The sequence below is a fragment of the Triticum aestivum genome, chromosome 7A (genome assembly GCF_018294505.1).
Source record: "Triticum aestivum cultivar Chinese Spring chromosome 7A, IWGSC CS RefSeq v2.1, whole genome shotgun sequence".
In the NCBI taxonomy this organism is placed as follows: domain Eukaryota; kingdom Viridiplantae; phylum Streptophyta; class Magnoliopsida; order Poales; family Poaceae; genus Triticum; species Triticum aestivum.
Window position 1 is genome coordinate 352,946,857 of NC_057812.1, and position 23,440 is coordinate 352,970,296.

The window sequence follows — 23,440 nt, forward strand, 5'->3', positions numbered from 1 at the left end:
AAAATGGTACTTGCTTCACAAACATCCTCTCCGTCCAGAAACTTGGAAAAATTCTAGAGAAATATTGGCTTGATGAATTGATCCAAAACTTGGTGGAGAGAGGTTTTATGGACGTGAGAATGCTCTGGTAAAATTTCATACAAAATGAAGCAATATAAAATATACTTGCTTCACAACCTGAAAATATTGACAGAAGCAAATATTTAGTCCTAAGCTCACATATATGATTGGGTAGGGCTGAAAATTGGAGGAGTGTAATGATACAAGCACATGAAGAGGCATGCAAAATTTCAACTCACTTGGATACTCCTAGCTAGTACTTCCTTCACAATGGCTTCTGTCTGACAGAAACTTTGAAAAATTGCCGAGGAAGATTGGCTAGGGAAATAAAGTTCAATTTTGGAATGAGGCGGTTATTAGGATGTAGAAGGATGCCCAAAATTTTTGGGAGCAACTAGTAAAAGATAAATGACACTTACTTCACAAAGTGCCATTCAGGGCAGAATAGGAAAAGAAATATTGATGGATTATTTTTGAACTATGCAAGGAAAGGTTTTGACAAATTTGGTCAAGATATGACCCAAACAATTTATGAATATTATTTGGGAGTTTTTGGATGGACAGAAATATAGGTTGCTTCACAACCTAGGGCAAATAGGGTTATCACTTTCATAGAAAAGGAATATTCCCTAGAAAAGAATTTTGAGGTTAGGTTAGAATGGAAATGGCATGGTCTTGGTGATGAGGACATCAATACCATTGTTATACCCACAGCCCCTGCTGCTATACATATTGGACCAATTAATAGAGCTCGCGCATGCTAATGAAATTATCAGGTACTTCCGTTTCTTGGTAATGATTCTAATGTTCCTGAGAATATGATGTTGCCTAAATTGGATACATTTGTTTTGCTTGCAAATAAAGGGCCTGGCATGGATAAGAGGGATGAACACTGGAGCAAGACCAAGCATCGAGATGATGGCATACGCAAGGGGATCAAGAACGGAGTTACAAGTGATGATTCCAGGATTTTGAAGCCACCATAAGGAGTGCATGAAGCCTTGGACGAAATATACAAGATGTCACTTCATAAATTTCGTCCAGAGGCTATTCTAGGTGTTGCGCCACCTTATTCTTAGGCCAGGCCCATGTATTTCCGAAATACTTAAGTATAGGCTGTTTTTAGAGTCTGTATGTGTGGGGAAACAAGGGTTAGGGTTGGTTTCAGACCCCTCCTCCAAGGGCCACGACCCCCCCCCCTCTTCCTCCATATATAAAGCCATTAGGGCGTCGTTTAGACTTTGGGTTTTGTTTAGATTAAAGTTCTCCATAGTTGCAACTTCATGTACTTCGTTTGTTTTCAACAACCAGACAAAGGTGTCAGAACTCCACCTTGATCAATAAAGCTTTCCTCTTCTATTCGCATTATCCAGATTGCAATCTTAGTTTCTTGCTTGTCCTCCATTTGCCTGCAGGAAAACAGACCTTTGTGGTCAGGTTGATCGTGCTCCGGCATGGTCAATAACCTCTTGGAGTTGGATTAGCGATTGCTAAGACGCGATGTCCTCGCACGATCGTAGTCAGATCGTCAAAGTCAACTTCCTCCAAAATGATAGCCACCATCTCATCGAAAGATGGGACACCTTTGCCTCTATCAAGTGGTATCAGATTTCCCGATTGCTTGGTGAGATTTTATAATTTTTCGTAGTTTAGATCGAGTCTGTTCTTCATACCTACAGTCCACGAAAAAGCCACAAAAAAATTAGGGTTAGTTCATCATATCCGAACCAATCTGAGCCTTTGCATAATCTTTTTAGGGATTTGCATTGTTGAGTTTGCGGTTGCATCATCGTGTCTAGTTGCTGGTCTTAGTGTCTAGTCCTTTAGAGTTTCAAGTTCTATTCACAAGTAGTCACGCCGCCGCCGCCGCATCATCATCACCGCTGCCATATACCACCATCATCGTCACCCCTGCCATATACCACCATCGTCATTGCCGCTGCCATATCCCACATATCCACCGCCATCACGATAATCCGAGTCCACCTCCATCACAGATTCGCCACCAGTCAGTGTTCCACCGCCCTACATATATTTGCCACCAGTCCGGGTTCCACCAGATTCATCTCCGCCACCAGTCCGAATTCAGTATTTGTTGCATTGCTTTGGAGTTCCAGATCACGCGATACTTCGAGTCGTGACAGAGTAGGACTCCCGAGATTCCGTGCTACCCGCAGTAGAAAAATAGTTCCAAACTCAAAAAAACTAAGTGAGGAAAATTCTGGCTAGGCAGTTTTTAGACCATTTGTAGACTTTTTCGAAAAAATTTGTTGCAGAGGAAAAAAAAGAGGAACAAAAGAAGTGCAATAAAAGTGAAAAAAATAAAAAAAATTCAGAGGGTGCTCCTCCCTTGTTTACGTGCAGTGTCGTGATTTTGTTAGTGTTCTAGGCTCGCGTCTCTAGCACAGTCTAGCCTAGGACCAGCACAGTACCGTCATTGAGCGTTTATTCAACTTTGCATCTCTAAATTGATTATGGCTAAACCTTTTTTGCTACCATATTATAAGCCTTCCCGGCTCCACATACATCTACGTCGTGCGTTTGACTCTCCCTGGTAATCGCTCTAATCAAGCTTTGAGAGTTTTGACTACAACGGCTGCCGATCACCGCCTGCTACTGGGTAAGAACTAGTAAGAATTTGAGATTTGCTTGACGGATTTGTAACACCCACCACCACCTCTTGTTAGTTGTCTGTAGGATCATATTTTTGTGTGTTTCTATTGCTGCTAACCATGGCAGGCTCACAAGCTGACGAGACTGACTGGGAGAACATGAAGAATAAGGAGTTGCATGATAAATTTCAGCAAATGATGAGTGGACATGTGCAAGATGTGCTAAACAGATTTGAAGAGGCCATAAAGAAGATAGATGGCATGGAGAAGACGTTCGAAACAAAGCTCGATAACAAGTTTAATGAACTGGTCGCGCGTCTTCCACCACCGAGCGAGCCGTGTCCCTCTCGCGCCTGGTCAAACTGTTGGTGCTGCTGTTGATACTTCTATGGCTCCTGCTGCTGATGCGGAGGAGGATGATTATGCGGGAGATTACGAGGATGAGGTTGATCAAAATCAGAACTATGTGCAACCACCAGCACCACAACCACCAGGTCGTCCACATGCAAATAATGGCAATGGTAGGGCTCTCCCTCAGGTACTAGATCATGACCATCTCCCTAAACTGAAATTGAATATTCCACCATTTGAGGGTAGATATGTTCCTGATATATATCTTACTTGGGAGTTAGAAACTGAACAACGATTTTCATGTTTACAATATCCTGAGGAGAGATGTGTTCCTGCTGTTGTTTGTGCTTTTACTAGCTTTGCATGTGTTTGGTAGTCTGAACATTGTAGATTATATCCTATTGCAGCTACTTGGGCTGCTTTCAAAGCTGCTATGCGTACTCGTTGGGTTCCACCATATTATCAACGTGAATTAATTCAAAAATACCAGCGTTTAAGACAAGGAAAAAATTCTATGGAAGAATATTATCAGGAATTACAAACTGGCATGATTAGATATGGTATTGTTGAGCAGAATGAAAGATGTAGGGTAGAATCCTAATCGGTTGATCTTTCATGAAAGGATCGGATCTCGCGATGAAGACGAAGAACACAAGGGGAAAACGAGGGGAAACACGAGAGGAAACACGGGAAAATCACTAAACCAACACGAAATAGTCACACATGTGCTAGATCCTCGGGTACATAAGAGATCACACGATCCACGGACAACTAAGGACGATACAAAGGAAGCCAGTCTTCTTCGTGAGGAGGTCTTGATGTTCTTCTCCGCAAGGAGGTCTTGAATCCAAAGGGATCTTCTCTAAAGAGGGGCCGCGGTCTCTCTCGTGGAGTAGATCCGATGTGGATGAGCAATGCTCTATCTCTAAAATGAGCTAAACCAATGCTAACCCTAGAAAGTAGGACGAGGAGGGGTATATATAGTCTAGGGGGAGAAGGGGTACACGGGCCTCGGCCCTTCACTGTGTGCAGATAGGGGAGGCTGGATGTCCGGGCATCGGGTCGGATGTCCGGGCTTTCGTGGAGGGCCGGATGTCTGGGTTATGGAGGCCGGATGTCCGGGCTAGTGAAGCTGGCCATGTTGCTCTCGGGTTCGGGGGTGTCCGGATATCCGGGCTAGCAGCCGGATTTCCGGTGGCTTGGGAAGGGCCGGATGTCCGGGCTGGCGAGGCCGGATGTCCGGGGCCTTTAGTGTCCTGGCGGCTGAGCGGCTATGGTGGGTGAAGCTCCAGGGGCCGGACGTCCCGGGTCATGGCCGGATGTCCTTGACTCCTTCCGTTGGTTTTCTTCATCCGTGAACTTGGGGGCTTGTACATCTTCATGTACATCTTCGGGAGGATCCTTTTTATACCTAATCATGCACAACGTCTCGGACTTAGGTAGTAGCCATGTCTCATGCATAGAAAGTGGAAGTTCGGAGAGGAGTGATTTCACCTTATCATCGATAGCCTTGGCTCGGGCTCTTGTCATTGGTCCAAGTGGTGTCGTTGGAGGTGTAGGTGCGTCCATGGGGATGATCGTGGGATGCTCCGCATCGTCTCCCCTCCCTTGCAGAAGATCCGACCTCGGATCGAAATCCTCATCAGCATGGTAGGGCGAGAGATCTTTGACGTTGAAGATGTCGCTCCCGGAGTACTTGTCGCGTGGAATGTCGATCTTGTAGGCGTTGTTGTTGTAGCGTTCGAGCACCTTGAAGGGTCCATCCGCTCGTGGTCGAAGTTTGGACTTGCGTTCGCTGGGGAAGCGGTCCTTGCGAAGGTGTAGCCACACAAGATCTCCAATGTTGAATACCATGGGGTGCTTGTTGATGTTGCGCTTGGTCGCAAGTCGTTGCACTTGGCACTCGATGGTTTTCCTTGTATCTTCATGCACCTTCTTGAGATGGTTCACACGTGCAGTTGTGTCCATATGGATTCGCTCTTGTAGTGGTAGAGGAAGAATGTCCAATGGGGACAATGGGTTGAATCCGTATACGACCTCGAAGGGAGACTTGCCGGTTGATGAGTGTCATGCGCGGTTGTAGGCGTACTCGACGATCGGTAGGCACGGTTGCAAGATTTCCCTACAAAATAGATGTGCAATATGTCAAGTATCATCTATCTTGTGGCAAGATATGAAAAGAGCCGTGTTGGAGAATAGGTTCACAACAACAAACACGGAATCCTTTCCATTTGTATTGCTAGGCAACCCAATCACAAAATCCCTACTAAAATCCTCCCATGGTTGATATGGAATTGGAAGTGGCATGTAAAGGCCAAGAGATTGAGCTTTGCACTTTAGCTTGGCGACATGTAGATTATTGGTTGGTGAAGCGGTTGACGTCGCGAAGCATCATGGGACAAAAATAGTGCTTGGAGAGCGTAGCAAATGTCTTGTCATGTCCAAAGTGGATGAGTAGTTAAACTTGCCATTGGATCTTCTTAGGTTCCTCGGGGTGGACGCGGTAGGAAACCTTGTTAGGAAGGGACGCTCTGGGGATGATGTCGATTTGGTGCTTAATGCCTCGTAGAGGAGGTGGACCCGGAGGTAGCTCATCGGGGAAAACATCTTGAAATTCCTGCAAAAGAAAAGATAACACTAAAGGTAGAGTGTGAGAGGTGTTTGATTTTGATGCCTCGTCGTTGCACAAAAGGTCATAGTACATGACACTAGATGGGCTCTCACACACTTCTCTCATCTCACGTGTGGTAGCAAATAGGACTAAGTTCTTTTCGCTCATCGTGGAGGCGCTCGATTTGGGCTTTTGGTGCTCACTCTCTTTTTGGTGGCTCGCTCTCTCACTATTCTCTCCATGATGGGTAATTTGCTTGTCGGCGATCACTTGGCTTGGAGACATGGGACGAAGTACGTACTCCTTTCCCTTCATCTTGAAGATGTAGTGGTTCGTTCGGCCGTTGTGGATGACTCCTCTATCAAATTGCCATGGGTGTCCAAGGAGAAGGTGGCAAACGGTCATTGGAACGACATCACACTCCAAAGTGTCTTCGTAAGCTCCGATGTTGAAGCAGACGTGTACTTGATGCTCGACTTGGATAGTGTCAGGGTCGCTAAGCCATTGAACTTTGTATGGATGAGGATGCTTCATCTTTGCCAATTGGAGCTTGGAGCATAGTTCCTTACTTGCTAAGTTATGGCAACTCCCTCCATTTATGATGACCTTAATGGACCTTCCATTGATGCTGGCCTTGGTGCGGAATATGTAGCATCTTTTGTCTTCTTCTTGTTGATGTTGGAGAGTCAAGACCTTGGAGAAAACTAGTGCTGGACTTGAATCTTCGTCACAAAATACTTGATCTTCTTCTCCTTCGGTCACGCGTCGGTGCATTGCCACTTGCTCAAGGGCTTTCATCTCCTCTTCACTCATGGAGTCATGGGTTCCATCGTTGTTGAGGATCATGGTGTGCTTGTTTGTACACTCAAAGGACTTGTGGCCTCGACCGCCGCATGTGAAGCATTTTAAGGAACTTGTCTTGCCGGTCTCATCGGTTGGGGTAGATGATGATGAAGCTCTTGGCTTGAAGTTTCTTGTATAAGGAGGATGACTCGGGGTAGTCGAAGATGTTGGAGTCACTGAAGCTTGATTGTTGGAGAAGCCATAGGACTTGGATGAGAACTTGGCATAATTGAAGTCATCTTGCACTTGACGTTTCACTTTGGTAGCTTGATGCACTAGCTCGATGAGGGTCGAGTATGGTTGGAAGTCGGCAATCTTCTTGATAGGATGGTTGAGTCCATTCAAGAAACATGTCGTAGCTTGCTCATCATCTTCCATGATGGTGGCTCTTATCATAGCAATCTTCATCTCCTTGTAGTACTCTTCAACGTTGTTGGTTCCTTGATTTAGGTGTTGGAGTTTCTTGAAGAGGCTGCGGTTGTAGTAGGTAGGCACGCAGCGTGGTCTCATGACATCCTTCATTTGTGCCCAAGTAGTGATGGGTGGTTCACCTCTTGCCTCACGGTGCTCGATGACTTGTTTCCACCAAATGAGGACATAGTCTTGGAACTCAAGGGATGCCATCACGATCTTCTTCTCTTCGTCGTAGTTGTGCAAGCAGAGCAATTTGTTGACCTTCAATGCCCATGAAAGATACTCTTCGGGATCGTTGCTTCCATTGAACTTGGGCCTGGTGAACTTGAGCTTGCCATAGCATTGCTCCTAATTGTGTTGGGGTCGGGGATGATGACGCCCATGTTGTTGATGATTTTCAAGCTCATGTTACTCTTCAGGAGGAGGGTTGTCAACCTCATGTTGCTCTTGTCGTGGAGGATTTCCATTGTCTTCGTGCTCTTTATGAACTTGATGTTCTTAGCGAGCTTGTGGGGGAGCTTGTCGAGCTTGAGGAGGAACTTGAGGAACTTGACGATGCACACGAGCTTGAAATCTTCTTTCTTGAACCTCTTCGCGAAGTGATTCCTCTTGTTCACGCCGATGGTGGTTGCGTGTGGCGACGGCATGACTTGAATCTTGAAGGGCATGTTGCACCTCAAGTGCTTGAGCTTCACGAAGTTGTTGTACTTGGTTTTGTGCCTCGGCATCTTGTGCATCTTGGTGTAGACGCACTCGCTCTTCCGCTTCATGTAGGCATTGTCGTTGTCGCTCTCGTCCTAGCGCAAAAGCCTCTTGGGTCTAATGTTGTCGGTGCTCTTGAGAGTTGGTGTCACGTAGGGGATTGAGGCTTGCTTGACGATCATTGTGCGCGGCACGTTGATAACCCACAAGTATAGGGGATCGCAACAGCTTTCGAGGGTAGAGTATTCAACCCAAATTTATTGATTCGACACAAGGGGAGCCCAAGAATATTCTCAAGTACTCCCTCTGTTTTTATTTACTTTGCATATTAGAGTTGACTGAAGTCAAACTTCGTAAAGTTTGACCAAGTTTGCAGAAAACAATATAGACATTTATCATAATAAACCTATACGATGTGAAAGTACATTCAATAATAAATCTGATGTTGTTGATTTGTTATTGTATATCTTAATATTTTTGTTTATAAACTTGGTCAAAGTTTGTAAAGCTTGACTTTGACAAAAGCTAATATGCGAACTAAATAAAAACAGAGGGAGTATTAGCAGCTGAGTTTTCAATTCAACCACACCTAGAAACTTAGTATCTGCAGCAAAGTGTTTAGTAGCAAAGTAATATGATAGTGATGGTAATGGTAATAAAAGAGTAATGAAAGCAAATTAATATTTTTGGTATTATGTAGTGATTGTAACAATAGCAACGAGAAAGTAAATAAGCATAAACCAGTATATGGAAAGCTCGTAGGCATCGGATCAATGATGGATAATTATGCCGGATGCGGTTCATCATGTAACAGTCATGACATAGGGTGACACAAAACTAGCTCCAATTCGTCAATGTAATGTAGGCATGTATTCCGAATATAGTCATACGTGCTTATGGAAAAGAACTTGCATGACATCTTTTGTCCTACCCTCCCGTGGCAGCGGGGTCCTAATGGAAACTAAGGGATATTAAGGCCTCCTTTTAATAGAGAACCGGAACAAAGCATTAGCACATAGTGAATACATGAACTCCTCAAACTACGGTCATCACCGATAAGTATCCCGATTATTGTCACTTCGGGGTTAACGGATGATAACACATAATAGGTGATTATAAACTTGCAAGATAGGATCAAGAACTCTAATATATTGATGAAAACATAATAGGTTCAGATCTGAAATCATGGCACTCGGGCCCTAGTGACAAGCATTAAGCATAGCAAAGTCATAGCAACATCAATCTCAGAACATAGTGGATACTAGGGATCAAACCCTAACAAAACTAGCTCGATTACATGATAAATCTCATCCAACCCATCACCGTCCAGCAAGCCTACGATGGAATTACTCACGCACGGCAGTGAGCATTATGAAATTGGTGATGGAGGAAGGTTGCTGATGACGATGGTGACGGATTCCCCTCTCCGGAGCCCCGAACGGACTCCAGATCAGCCCTCCCAGGAGGTTTTAGGGCTTGGCGGCGGCTCCGTATCATAAAACGTGATGATTTCTTCTCTCCTATTTTTTCTCCCCGAAAGCAGTTATATAGAGTTGGAGTTGGAGTCGGGAGGTCTCTAGGGGGCCCACTAGGTAGGGGCGCGCCCTAGGGGGGGCGCCCCCCACCCTCGTGGCAAGGGTGTGGCCCCCCTGGTCTTCATCTTTGGCGAGGATTTTTTATTATTTATTGTAAGATATTTTGTGGAGTTTCAGGTCATTCTGAGAACTTTTGTTTTCTGCACATAAAACAACATCATGGCAATTCTGCTGAAAACAGCGTCAGTCCGGGCTAGTTCCATTCAAATCATACAAGTTAGAGTCCAAAACAAGGGCAAAAGTTTTTGGAAAAGTAGATACGACGAAGACGTATCACACGTCAAAGAGTGTTTGATGTCGGTGTACTTGAGCCGGAAAGGGTGAAGTTGGAGTGTCGACTTGAGCGGCTCCTTCTTGATGAAGACGAAGTGGAAGAAGAGCGGTTGAGCAACAAAGCGCGAATCTCGTCCATTCTTGCGTCGTTCTCTTTCTTGTGATCGTCGAGCTTGTGGTCGAAGTAATCCCTTGTACGTTGCTTGGAGAGTCGCAAGTCGGTGGTGAGGTTGTCGATGCGTTCACTCATTGCTTGTTGCTCTTGATGCAAAGCACGTTGTGCACGAAAGAGGTAGCTCTTGGTGACGTAGGAGTTCATGTCGTCATCGTGCTCAATGAAGAGTGGGCTGGTACAGGTACTTGGCCTATCCATCATTCCAAGAGAAAAATGTGAGTGGTAGAAAGAGAAGAACTAATACCAAATGTACCTTGACCGAAGTTGAAAGTGGATCAATGATCACTCCAATGTGGACAAGGAAATAGCACAATTGGTACCAATTCTTGTCGGTTTCTCACACCTACACTAGTAAAAGCTTATGGTGGAGCTTGGTTAGGATGGTGGCACAAAATTTAATGCAATTGTGAGTGAGCTTCAATAATGTTGGAAAAGATTCGCAAGATTGCAATGCAACAAGTAGACCAAGCAATATAAGGTACACGGAAACACACACGCAAAAAGATAAGTGCGGTCGTGCAACCCAGGATGAGCCAAAATGTGGAATCCACAAAAATGCTTGTGTTGCACAACACTAGAGAGACGCTAGCACGATTGCACAATAGGCGGATACAAAGACTTGTGCACAACCTACTAAGCAAAAATGCAACGACTTCTATCCCAAGTATGCTCTATGCAAGGTGTTTCTATGATATGATCCAAGATGATCTAATATGACAATCTTAATGTTGTATGATGCTATGGTTCTTGCTTAAAAGCTCTTTGCCTATCTTTCCCTTTTGCTTAAAAGCTTGTTTGGCTCTTTGTTGTTTGAGCCCTTTTCTCATGCAATGCTTCACGAACCAAGATAGCAATTGTGTATGTGATGACAACCTTGTGACACAAGAGATGATACCATGATATGCAACAATGATGTATGTATGCTATGGGAAGTATGATCACTAATGTGCACAAGTCAAGTTGCCAGCAATACTCAAAGGCTAGTCTTGATGGGTAAGCGACGCAAAGGAGTAAGTCTAAGATGGCTATCAATGTAATGGCAAGAGTGAGATGTTCAATACCAAGGTGAGGATACCGTTTTGTCGGTTCCTCGCCCGTAATCAAGAACGGATGACGAGGATCCAATGAGTGTCACTGAGGGAGTCCGGGATTAGGGGTCTCCGGACAGCCGGACTATATCCTTTGGCTGGACTGTTGGACTATGAAGATACAAGATTGAAGACTTTGTCTCGTGTCCGGATGGGACTCTACTTGGCGTGGAAGGCAAACTAGGCAGTACGGATATGGATATCTCCTCCTTTGTAACCGACCTTGTGTAACCCTAACCCTCTCCGATGTCTATATAAACCGGAGGGTTTTTAGTCCGTAGGGCAACATACAATCATACCATAGGCTAGCTTCTAGGGTTTAGCCTCTCCGATCTCGTGGTAGATCAACTCTTGTAATACCCATATCATCAAGAATAAATCAAGCAGGACGTAGGGTTTTACCTCCATCAAGAGGGCCCGAACCTGGGTAAAACATCGTGTCCCCTGTCTCCAGTTACCATCCGCCTTAGACGCACAGTTCGGGACTCCCTACCCGAGATCCGCCGGTTTTGACACCGACATTGGTGCTTTCATTGAGAGTTCCTCTGTGTCGTCGCCGTTAGGCTTGATGGCTCCTTTGATCATCGTTGGCGATGCAGTCCAGGGTGAGACTTTTCTCCCCGGACAGATTTTTGTATTCGGCGGCTTCGCACTGCGGGCCAACTCGCTTGGCCATCTGGAGCAGATCAAAAGTTACGCCCCTGGCCACCAGGTCAGGTTTGGAAGCTTAAACTACACGGCCGATATCCGCGGAGACTTGATCTTCGACGGATTCAAGCCTCTGCCCTGTGCGTCATGCGGTCACAATGAGTACGATTTAGCTCTACCATCAGACAGTGTTCAAGAGATCGCACCGGCAGCCGCTCCGACCCTCAATTTGGAGCCAATTGCGCCGTCCATGGATGGGCGGATAGACCCCGCCACGGAGGCAGCAACCTCAACGGAGATCGAGCCGAACACCAACCTTATCCTTCGCGAGGGCCGTGACTCCCCATCGCCGGACTCTCCTCCGGACTCTGGACCATCCGCGCCCCTGCCAATCGAATCCAATTGGGCGCCGCTCATGGAGTTCACGGCTGCGGATATCTTTCGGCGCTCGCCCTTCGGCGACATACTGAATTCACTAAGGTCTCTCTCTTTGTCAGGAGAGTCCTGGCCGGATTATGACCGGCAGGATTGGGATGCGGACGACAAAGAAATTTGACGCCCACCCACCACCCACTTCATATCCACTGTCGATGACTTGACCGACATGCTCGACTTCGACTCCGAAGACATCGACGGTATGGATGACGATGCAAGAGACGAACAGGAACCATTGCCTGTAGGGCACTGGAAAGCCACCTCGTCGTCTGACATATATATGGTCGACACACCCAAAGAAGGCAATGGCGATGGAACAACGGAGGATGACCCCTCCAAGAAGCAACCTAAGCGCCGCTCTAAATCACGCCAAAGCAAAAATGGTGATTCCGGCACAGGAGATAATAACACCCCGGATAGTGCCGAAGACAACCCCCTCTAGCAAGATTCAGCACAGGAGGATGGAGAAGCCAACCCTCATGAGAGAGCGGCAGATAGAGAGGAAGAGGATGATAATTACATACCTCCCTCCGAATACGAGGCAAGTCTCGGCGACAACGAATTTGTCGTGCCTTAGGATCCCATTGAGCAAGAGCGCTTCAAGCGCCGGCTTATAGCCACGACAAATAGCCTTAAGAAGAAGCAGCAGCAGCTTCAAGCTGATCAAGATCTGCTAGCTGATAGATGGACTGAAGTCTTGGCGGCCCAGGAATATAAACTCGAACCCCCTTCGAAGAGTTACCCAAAATGCAGGTTCCTACCCCGACTGGAGGAAGAAACGTATGATGCGGCTGATCGGCCACCCCGTGGCCGCCATAGAGAGGCATTCCAGCCTAAAGCTCAGCCTGCACCCCGACGCCATTCAAATAAAAAGGCATGGGGAAATATGCCAGACCTGCGAGACGTATTGGAGGACAAAGCAAAACACGCAAGATCGATCTACGGATCGCGGGGGCGCGCCACTACACGAGACGTTAATCGTCACGCCGGATACAGTAAAAGCAAATCCGACCGGGCCGAGCACAGCGGGCAAGACTCATTGGAGTTGCATCGCGATATAGCCTAGTACAGAGGCGCCGCACACCCCTTATGCTTCACAGACGAAGTAATGGATCATCAAATCCCAGAGGGTTTCAAACCCGTAAATATAGAATCATACGACAGCATAACAGATCCTGCGGTATGGATCGAGTACTTCCTCCTGCATATCCACATGGCACACGGTGATGATCTACACGCCATTAAATACCTCCCACTCAAACTCAAAGGACCAGCTCGGCATTGGCTCAATAGCTTGCCAGCAGAGTCCATTGGCTGTTGGGAAGATCTGGAAGCCGCATTCCTCGACAACTTTCAGGGCACTTATGTGCGACCACTAGATGCCGACGACTTGAGCCACATAATTCAACAGCCAGAGGAATCGGCTAGGCAATTCTGGACACGGTTCCTAACAAAGAAACATCAAATCGTCGACTGTCCAGATGCAGAGGCCCTAGCAGCTTTTAAACGCAACATCCGCGACGAGTGGCTTGCCCGGCACCTTGGTCAGGAAAAGCCGAAATCTATGGCAGCCCTCACGACACTCATGACCCGCTTTTGTGCGGGAGAAGACAGCTGGCTGGCTCGCAGTAATAACATATCAAAGAACCATGGTACTTCAGATACCAAGGACGGCAATAGCAGGTCACGTTGCAACAAACATAAGCGCCGCATTAACAACAACAATACCGAGGATACAACAATCAATGCTGGATTCAAAGGCTCTAAACCCGGTCAGCGGAAAAAGCCATTCAAAAGAAGCACTTCGGGCCCGTCCAGTTTGGACCGTATACTCGATCGCTCGTGTCAAATACACGGCACCCCGGACAAGCCAGCCAACCACACCAACAGGGATTGTTTGGTGTTCAAGCAGGCCGGCAAGTTAATTGCCGAGAACAAAGATAAGGGGCCACATAGCAATGACGAGGAGGAGCCCTGGCAGCCGAATACCGAAGGACAGAAGAGGTCCCCCCCACAAGTGCGGACGGTGAACATGATATACGCAACCCACATCCCCAAGAGGGAGCGGAAGCGTCCGCTCAAGGACGTATATGCGTTGGAGCCAGTCGCCCCAAAGTTCAACCCATGGACCTCCTGTCCGATCATCTTCAATTGTAGGGACCACCACACTAGTATCCGTCATGGCGGATTCGCCGCACTGGTCCTAGACCCAATTATTGACGGATTTCACCTCACTCCAGTTCTTATGGATGGTTATCAGGACACAGTGCGCAAAATGGGTATAGACCCCTAAAGGATCAAACCCACAAAAACGACCTTTAAAGGTGTCATACCAGGTGTAGAAGCCCATTGCACAGGCTCAATCACACTGGAAGTGGTCTTCGGATCCCCGGATAACTTCTGAAGCGAAGAGTTAATCTTCGATATAGTCCCGTTTCACAGTGGTTATCATGCACTACTCGGGCGAACCGCATTTGCGAGATTCAATGCAGTACCGCATTATGCATACCTCAAGCTCAAGATGCCAGGACCTCAGGGGGTCTTTAAAGTTAATGGAAACATAGAGCTCTCTCTCCGAACGGAGGAGCACACTGCGGCCCTCGCAGCGGAAGCGCAAAGCAGCCTCTTAAGGCAATCCACTAGTTTGGCGTTTAAGGACCCGGACACCTTCATGCGCGCCCGGAGTAATTGGCAACAGGACTGCCTGGCATGTTCCGAGCTCGCATAGCAATGCGGCCCCCACCCCGGCCCAAGCCAAACGGCGAAACTTGTGCCACGCATACATTATTACGCATTAAAAATACCATGGTCATAGGTAGGGAGGGGGCACGACTACGGCACGCCCCAAGACGCGGCTTAAACCGCACTAGGGGCTTCCCGCTTTGTTATTTTTCTCTCTTTCAGGACATTAATCTCTGGAAACCCTGTCCGGCAGCATGATTGCCGAACACATGATGCAGCAACCAAGGAGGCAGAAAGCTACATCACAAAACGGAACTCCCAGGTGGATTACGATAACGAGTGAAATACTTGCCTTAACATTATTCCTCAGCTTGCCCTTGGAGAGGATATAGTCCTACTTTTTGCTTATTGCACTGCATGTATCATTCCGCTTTAATGCACCTTTTTGAATAAACAATACATAGCATTAAGACTATTATTGCATTCTTCCTTTTTTTTATATATGTGTTCATTAATGACACCTTGCAACCGTACACTTTGGTACGACCAATACACCAGGGCTCAAGTACCCCACAATATGGTGTGAGAAGTCCGAACACTTTCACAAGTGCGGCACCCCGAACTTATAGCATTATATACATAAGCTCCGAATCATGTCTTTGGTCAATAGTTGGGTTTGCCTGGCTCCCATGTTTTGGTACCTTATGTTCCACTATATCGGCCAAGGTAGCACTGGGAGAACTACTGCGATTGTGTCCCGGTTCTGCTGGGCTAAGCACCTCAGTAGAGAAAGCTAAAACTGACTGTCATGATAAGGCGAGAGACTGGTCGCTGTTCGAGAGGTTTTCGAGTCCTTAAGGACTTATGCCGCTTAGAGCGAGGAGTCGGCCCTGTCCGGCTTAAGGCGTGTATCGCGCTCCGAGTTCGGCCTTCCGAATACTAGGGGCTTCGCCGAAATTTAAAATTATAGAATTCTATGGCTAAGTGAGAGTGATAATGCATTATAGTCCGATTGCCTTGTTCGTTGTGCTGAGCACCTCCCTCGAAGGACCCAACTATGGGAACAAGAGTGCTCAGGTTTATCCCGAACACCCCAACACTCGTGGCATGGGGGCAGAAGCCAACGACTAGCCATCTCTCAGATTTGATAAACAGCCAAACAAAAGGTAATATTTTAAATTCAAACAAGCGTTGCAAAGCGCATATGAACAAGTTTTCATAACTACGGGATTACACGAGCAAGTTTACTCGAATATTATATCTTTCGTACACTTGTCCGCTACGAGACGAGCACCCTTCAGGACACCCTCATAGTACATCTCGGGGTGGCGATGCTCCTTGCCCTCCGGCGGCCCTTCCTTGATCAGCTTCACGGCGTCTAGCTTGGTCCATTGCACCTTCACATGGGCGAAAGACCAGCATGCACCTTCGATGCAGACGGACTGCTTGACGACTTCCAGCCGTGAGTAGGCATCCACAAGCCGCCTCACCAGGCCGAAGTAGCTGTTCGGAAGGGCGTCGCCAGGCCATAGCCGGACTATAAAGCCCTTCATGGCCTGTTCGGCCGCCTTATGTACCTCGACCAGCTCCTTTAGCTGGTCGCTCATAGGCACCGGGTGTTCGGTCCCATTATATTGGGCCCAAAACAACTTCTCCGTTGAGCTTCCCTCCTCGGCCTGGTAAAATGTTGCGGCATCCGACACGCTGCGGGGCAAATCTGCGAATGCTCCTGGAGATCTCCGGATTCGGGTAAGTAACAAGTAATTTACGTTCACATACTTGCTTTGCATATAGAATGCCTTACCCGCCGCTATCTTCTTCACCGCATCAATCTCCTGGAGGGCCTTTTGGGCTTCGGCCTTGGCACTCTTTGCACTCTCGAGAGCCGCGGCAAGCTCAGACTCTCGCGTCATCAAGTCAAGCTCCAACACCTCGTGCTTCATCACGAGAGCTTGGAGCTCTTGCTGCACCTCGCCCACTCGTGCCTCATGCCTTTCCCGCTTGGTGCGCTCCTTGGCCGCTTTGTTTTCGGCCTCAGATAGCGCTTGCTGCAGGGTCGCCACCTAGATCGTGGCCCCTGGCAAATTCATGATGATCCTGTCATTTTGCAATCATGTCTTCTTTTATATATACATATCTATAGACAGAGTATTACTTACCCTTGTTCTCCTCCAGCTGCCTCTTGGCAAGGCCGAGCTCTTTCTTGGACCACTCAGGTCCTGCTTCAATGTGGCAACCTCCGCAGTCTGTGCGGCAGTGACCAGTAGCGAAGCCTGCATACGCATATAGACATACTTGTGTTAGACTCCTGCGATATTGTTTGATCCTCTATTCGGCTTTTCTTTGTGAACACCGAACAGAGCATCAGGGGCTACTGTCTATGCGGTAATATTTTTCCTATATTTCAAACACTTACCTCAAAGCCTGTTAGAAGGCTGGCACAGGCTTCAGTCAATCCGCTCTTGGCGGACTGAACCTTCTGAACCACCACACTCATAATAGTGTGGTGCCCTTCGTCAATGGAAGTGCTGCGAAGCGCTCCCAGCAGATTGTCTGGTGCCTCTGGATGGACAGAGGTCACCGGCATAGGCGTCTTGCCCCTCTTAGAAGGAGGCCGCCTGCCCGAGTCCGGAACCGCTGGAGGTTCCGGCGCGGTGTTCGGCTGAGGGCCGAACTTGGAGCCCTCAGGGGCCTTTTTCCCTCTGCTCCCGGAGTCCGGAAGGTCGCCTTGAGGCGCCTCCGGGACTGTTTCCCCTCGACCCGGTGCCTCTTGAGACAACACCTAGGCGTTGTCCGTAGGGTAAGGGGAGGTGGAGATCGGAAGTGGATCGCTATCCATATCCGACAAGTCCAGGGAGCCGTCCGACGAGGATACGTTGATACGGGCTTGGGACGTCTGCGTAATCACTATTCGGCATTAGGAGGAGCAGTGCGACAAAGGAATGCTATGAGTTACTTTGGTATCTGAATACTTACGACTTTGTTAGGGGCTTGGACCTGGGCAGCCACTCGTCTTCGCCTTCGGCGGCGGTGGTGGAACTGTCCGGAAGGAGAGTCCTTCCCATCTTGGACCCTTCGGCCCCCCAGTAGGGGCGGCCTTCATTTTCTTATCTCCCCCGACTAGAGGGGGAGCATCTTCTTCTTCCTCCTCGTCTTCGGGGGAGGAGTGCATCGCGGAGTTATCGGACGATGAGTCCGATAACACCTGGCATCGGGAACTCTTTCGGGATCCCTTGGCCTTCTTGGTCTTCTCCGACACCTTGTAAGGAGCCGGAGTCAGCATCTCCGTCAGGAGAGCGTCTACTGGGCCTTCGGGCAAAGGAGCCGGACACTCGATCTGTCCGGACGCCTCCTGCCAGTCCTGTCAAAGGTACGGGAGCTTAGATCCCGCATAGAGTCAAACTATGAAAAACAAGTATCCTGTAAGAGGTAAAATAGCTTATTGCGCTGTTTTGGCGCTTCGCGCAGAATCCGCGATCCTCGGTAGTGGGAGGGGGAACCTCGGCGCCCTTGAATAGCACCTTCTAGGCATTCTCGTGTGTTGTATCGAAGATCCTGTTCAGAGTTTGGTGCTGGGCCGGATCGAACTCCCACAAGTTGAAAGCCCGTTGTTGACACGGGAGGATCCGGCGGATGAGCATGACCTGGACTACGTTGACGAGTTTGAGCTTCTTGTTCACCATGTTTTGTATACATGTTTGGAGTCCGGCCAGCTCTCCCGAACTACCCCAGGACAGGCCCTTCTCTTGCCAGGAGGTGAGCCGCGTGGGGATGCCAGATCGGAACTCGGGGGCCGCTGCCCATGCAGGGTCACGCGGCTCGATGATGTAGAACCACCCCGATTGCCACCCCTTTATGGTCTCCATGAAGGAGCCCTCGAGCCATGTGACGTTGGGCATCTTGCCCACCATGGCGCCTCCGCACTCCGCCTGGCGGCCGCTCAGTACCTTTGGCTTGACATTGAAGGTCTTCAGCCATAAGCCGAAGTGGGGCTTGATGCGGATGAAGGCCTCGCACACGATGATAAACGCCGAGATGTTGAGGATGAAGTTCGGGGCCAGATCATGGAAAATCCAGGCCGTAGTAGAATATGAGACCCCGGACGAATGGTGGAGAGAGAATCCCAATCAGCGGAAGAAATGGGTAAGGAACACTACCCTCTCGTGGGGCCTGGGGGTGGGGATGAGCTGCCCCTCATCTGGGAGCCGGTGCGCGATGTCGCCGGGCAGGTATCTGGCTCTCCTCAGCTTCTTGATGTGTCCCTCCGTGACGGAGGAGACCATCCACCTGCCTCCCGCTCCGGACATGGTTGGAGAAGGTTGACGTGGGAAGTGCGGACTTGGGCGCTGGAGCTCGAGTGTGCGAAAATGGATGAGCAAAGGAGGAAGAAGGCGTGGATGAAACGGTGAGTCCTTGTCCCTTTGTATGGGCAGCCGAAACTATGCGCCCCCACTAGCCGGGTAAAACTCGCTTATCCCCCAAGCGCCATAATCGATGGCGCGGTTGGGTTACCCACGCCCGTATTGATGAGAATCCCGTAATTAGGGGAACACGATCTCTACTTTAACAAGACGTGTCAAGAAACTGCCTCGCGTTGTGTGCGGGGCTAGTTAAAGGAAACGGTTCGAATAATTACTGGGCCATGGCATAATGTCATGTTGCCAAAATGTGTCAGTAGATTAGATTTGTGGAAATGTTATTCTCTCTACGGTGGTATGTGGAACTTATTTTGCAGGGTCGGACATTATCCTTATATTCAAATTCTTCTGTGATGTATTCGGAGGAGGAACCCGCATTGCAACGCCGAAGACAACACTGCATGTTGGACTCATCGTCATTGAAGCCTGGTTCAGGGGCTATTGAGGGAGTCCGGGATTAGGGGTCTCCGGACAGTTGGACTATATCCTTTGGCCGGACTGTTGGACTATGAAGATACAAGATTGAAGACTTCGTCTCATGTCCAGATGGGACTCTACTTGGTGTGGAAGGCAAGCTAGGCAGTACGGATATGGATATCTCCTCCTTTGTAACCGACCTTGTGTAACCCTAACCCTCTCCGGTGTCTATATAAACCGGAGGGTTTTTAGTCCGTAGGACAACATACAATCATACCATAGGCTAGCTTCTAGGGTTTAGCCTCTCCGATCTCGTGGTAGATTAACTCTTGTAATACCCATATCATCAAGAATAAATCAAGCAGGACGTAGGATTTTACCTCCATCAAGAGGGCCCAAACCTGGGTAAAACATCGTGTCCCCTGCCTCCTGTTACCATCCGCCTTAGACGCACAGTTCGGGACCCCCTACCCGAGATCCGCCGGTTTTGACACCGATAGTCACGAATACCAAGAGGTGGTCGAGGTGGTCATTGTTGATGACGCGTCCATGGCGAAGATGAGCGGCGGTGATGTTGATGTCGAACCATACCTAAATAGCCGAAACACAAGTAGGACACAGAACCGCAACTCAAATTCTCAAAGCAAAATTGGAGCAAAATTGTCGAAGTTGGTGTTGGTAAGCGGTGGTTGTGTATGTGGTATATGGTGGTGGTATGTGGAAGTGGTGGTGGTATGCGGAAGTATATGTGGGCACCGGAACAAAATTTGACGAAATATGGACGAAAAGCGAGCGGAGGAGAGGAACTGATGCTGCCAGGGGCTGGATGTTCGGGCGTGATGGCTGGATGTCCGGGTGCCAGATGTCCAGGCTATCGTGCCGGATGTGTAACACCCTCGATGCGACTATAGCTCCCACGTGTCGAGGCACGACTTAGAGACATAATCGCATTGAAGGCATATGTCATAAGTTAGGCAATCTTCACAACATCCCATGTAATAATAATAAAAAGGGAGATAACATAGTTGGCTTACACTCGCCACGTCAAACAAGTACATGAATAACATTACATCATCCAAACACTCATGGCCCGACTATGGCGCCAAAATAAAAGAGAACCCAACATGCGACATGGTCCCAATCACCCCCAACTGGGCACCACTACTGATCATCGGGAAAGGAAACATAGTAACGCTGAGAGTCCTCGTCGAACTACCACTTGAGTTCGTACTCATCACCTGGAGCGGAAACACCTGGACCTGCATCTGGAGTTATAGTATATGTGAGCCACAGGGACTCAGCAATCTCACACCCTCGCGATCAAGACTATTTAAGCTTATAGAAAGGGGTAGGGCAAATATAAGTGGAGCTGCAGCAAGCGACTAGCATATATGGTGGCTAACTTATTCGCAAAAGAGAGCGAGAAGAGGAGGCAAAGCGCGAGCGAGAATCTAGAGGAACAACCTGCGCAAGCATTACTCCAACACCGTGTCCACTTCCCGGACTCCGCCAAGAAGAGGCCATCATGGTAACACACTTGGTTGATACATTTTAATTAAATTAAGGTTCAAGTTATCTACAACCGGACATTAACAAATTCCCATCTGCCCATAACCGCGGGGCACGGCTTTCGAAAGTTCAATCCTTGCAGGGGAGTCCCAACTTAGCCCATGACAAGCTCTCACGGTCAACGAAGGAATAGACCTCCTCCCAAGACGTTCCGATCAGACTTGGTATCTCGGTAACTCAAGACACTTCGACAGGTTAAAACAAGACCAGCAACACCGCCCGAATGTGCCGATAAATCCCGATAGGAGCTGCACATATCTGTTTCTCAGGGCACACTCAGATGAGACATCCTACGAGTAAAACCAACCCTCAAGTTGCCCCGAGGTGGCCCCACAGTCTACTCGGTCGGACCAACACTCAGAGGAGTACTGGCCCGGGGGGGTTAAAATAAGATGACCCTTGAGTCTGCAGAACCCAAGGGAAACAAAAGGCTAGGTGGCAAATGGTAAGACCAATGTTGGGCATTGCTGGAAAAGCTTTAATCAAGGCGAACTATCAAGGGGTTCCCATTATAACCCAACCGCGTAAGGAACGCAAAAATCTGGGAACATAACACCGATATGACGGAAACTAGGGCGACAAGAGTGGAACAAAACACTAGGCGAGAGGCCGAGCCTTCCACCCTTTACCAAGTATATAGATGCATTAAGATAACATAGCAATATAATGATACCCCAAGAAGTAAATAAATGTTCCAACAAGGAACGGCCTCCAATCTTCACCTGCAACTAGCAACGCTATAAGAGGGGCTGAGCAAAGCGGTAATATAGCCAATCAACGGTTTGCTAGGACAATGGTGGGTTAGAGGTTTGACATGGCAATTTGGGAGGCTTGCAAGCAAGTGGTAGGCATCGTAGCAACGGCATAACAAAAGAGCGAGCAAACTAGCATAGCAAAGATAGTAGTGATTTCGAGGGTATGATCATCTTGCCTGCATCCCCAAAAGCAAACTCAACGGCCTCCTTGTTAGCGAACTCGTCTCCCGGCTCTACCCAAACAAGACAAACAAGCAACAAGGATACAATCAACCACGTGCAAACTCAAGCAATATGATGAAATGATGATATGCTATGCGGGATGCGACGCGGGATGCAAAATGCAAGATATGACAGGAAATGCATGAACCTGGCCTCAACTTGGAATTCCAAGGGTGCCACTGGAAAGATGAGATGAAATCGCTTGAAAACGATATAAAGAACGCCGGAATCGGAGTTGCGGTTTGGAAATGGCAAGCGATTCAAAAATGACACCGGTCTGCGATTTAGAGCAAGTAGGCATCTAAATGCAATGAGATGAACATGCTACAGCCACCAAACATGACAACAAAATACATGGCAGGGATGCACACAAGATGCTTGACAAAAGTCTAGCACTGAGCTACGGCCAATTCATCCATTAGGAGGTTCAAACAAGCATGGCAAAAACGCAAATGGTAAATCAGATCTCAGACTTGGTGAAATTAATGCTTGTCTGCAATTTCAGATCATATAGCCCTCTTCGGAGCAACAAAACAACATGCTACAGGACCTGAACATGACAAAGAAAGACATGGCATTGAGCTACTCAACAAGCTTAACAAAAGTCCCTTAGTGACCTTGAGCCGAAAGGGATCACAAAATATACTAACAAGCACACGAACATAGCAAAAACATAATCAGTTTTCAGACTTAGTGAAAACTGGGACATGCTGAAACATAACTCACGAAGGCATGTTTACGAGCTCGATGCACTCACCACAGTGCAAGTCATGGCAAAACAAGCATACATCCATCAAGAAGGCACAAAACGCAAGCTATACATGGCACGAACAATGGCATAGCATGCACGGATCAACTACAATAACATCGGCAAAATCGCAAACAAGTTGATGATCTGCCCAGATTCACAACGAAGCAAAAGTAGAGCTCGATTGACTCAAGCTAGGGTGCTCCATAATTGCAAACAAAGACATGGATGAATAGAGCACTACAATATTCACAAAACTCCTTTACTGATCATCCTCAACAGAGGCACGGATCACTAGGAAATAGCATGAACATATGGCATCGCGAACTAAACAATCCCAGGACTTAGTGAAATTACTAAGTCCCTAAAAACATAATGAGCAAGTGCACCACTTTCAAGCTTGCACAAGTCACCACACACATCCTAAAAATACATGGGTTGCACCTCTGGAAAGATGACAAAACCCTTAACAAAATACATGAAGAACTCACGGGCATATCATGCACACATTAATCATGGCAAAAATGACAAAAGTGCTAAATGAAGTAACAGATCTGACAATTAACTCAAGTAGCCCTCTTCTAACAGCATTTCGGGCATCAAGATGAACTCAAATGAAAATTATGCAATGGAATGAAATGATGTACTCTCTGAGATGAACATTTTGATATGCTATATGCATGAATCGAAGCTACGGATGCAAAGTTACAGAGCCGCGAACATGGGTATATGAGCTAAGAATTTTGGGACTTGGAGAAAAAAATAACAACCACATCTAGGGTTTCTTCGGCGGGCACGCGAACCGAGGTGTGGCCAGGGTAC